The sequence below is a fragment of the Arachis ipaensis genome, chromosome B2, assembly GCF_059453495.1.
Source record: "Arachis ipaensis isolate K30076 ecotype BB chromosome B2, ASM5945349v1, whole genome shotgun sequence".
NCBI classification, from domain to species: domain Eukaryota; kingdom Viridiplantae; phylum Streptophyta; class Magnoliopsida; order Fabales; family Fabaceae; genus Arachis; species Arachis ipaensis.
The window spans coordinates 51503988-51505343 of record NC_142437.1 but is presented as its reverse complement, the minus strand read 5'-3'; the positions used below and the strand labels follow the sequence as shown (position 1 = coordinate 51505343).

Sequence of the window (1356 nt, the reverse complement as noted above, 5' to 3'; positions counted from 1 at the left end):
CCATGATGGTCAATTCAATGGCCTTGCACTCTCCTTTTGGATTTTCTTCTGTATTGCTTGGGAGAGTACTAGGAGGGATTTCAGTGATCCTTTTACTCAGCTGGCCCACTTGTACTTCCAAATTTCTAATGGAGGACCTTGTTTCATTCATGAAACTCAGAGTGGCCTTAGATAAATCAGAGACTAAATTTGCTAAATTAGAGGTATTTTGTTCAGAGTTCTCTGTCTGTTGCTGAGTGGATGATGGAAAAAGTTTACTATTGTTAAACCTATTTCTTCCACCATTATTAAAGTCTTGTTGAGGCTTTTGATCCTTCCATGAGAGATTTGGGTGATTTCTCCATGAGGGATTATAGGTGTTTCCATATGGTTCACCCATGTAATTTACCTCTGCTATTGTAGGGTTCTCAGGATCATAAGCTTCTTCTTCAGAAGATGCCTCTTGAGTACTGTTGGATGCAGCTTGCATTCCATTCAGACTCTGAGAAATCATATTGACTTGCTGAGTCAATATTTTGTTCTGAGCCAATATGGCATTCAGAGTATCAATTTCAAGAACTCCCTTCTTCTGAGGCGTCCCATTACTCACAGGATTCCTCTCAGAAGTGTACATGAACTGGTTGTTAGCAACCATGTCAATGAGTTCTTGAGCTTCTGCAGGCGTTTTCTTTAGGTGAATGGATCCACCTGCAGAAGTATCCAATGACATTTTAGCTAATTCAGATAGACCATCATAGAATATATCCAGGATGGTCCATTCTGAAAGCATGTCAGAAGGACACTTTTTGGTCAGTTCCTTGTATCTCTCCCAAGCTTCATAGAGGGATTCACCTTCTTTCTGTCTGATGGTTTGAACATCCTCTCTAAGCTTACTCAGCTTTTGAGAAGGAAAGAACTTGGCTAAGAAAGGCTTGACCAGCTTATCCCAAGAGTTCAGGCTATCTTTAGGTTGAGAATCCAACCATATTCTAGCTCTGTCTCTCACAGCAAAAGGGAAAAGCATGAGCCTGTAGACTTCAGGATCTACTCCATTAGTCTTAACAGTATCACAGATCTGCAAGAATTCAGTTAAGAACTGAAAGGCATCTTCAGATGGAAGTCCATGAAACTTGCAGTTTTGTTGCATCAGAGAAACTAATTGAGGTTTAAGCTCAAAATTGTTTGCTCCAATGGTAAGGATGGAGATGCTTCTTCCATGTAAATTGGAATTAGGTGCAGTAAAGTCACCAAGCATCCTCCTTGCATTATTATTATTTTCGGCTGCCATCTCCTCTTCCTGTTTGAAAATTCCTGTAAGGTTTTCTCTGGATTGTTGTATTTTAGCTTCTCTCAATTTCCTTTTCAGAGTCCTTTCAG

General features: G+C 40.0%; 1 non-coding gene across 1 annotated transcript; it reads left to right on the top strand.

Moving 5' to 3' along the window:
* The first annotated feature begins 763 nt into the window (after positions 1-763).
* Positions 764-871, top strand: LOC148573965 (small nucleolar RNA R71). Its single transcript, XR_015906692.1, has one exon. It is a non-coding gene; the product is annotated as a small nucleolar RNA R71 (small nucleolar RNA).
* Positions 872-1356: the final 485 nt, after the last annotated feature.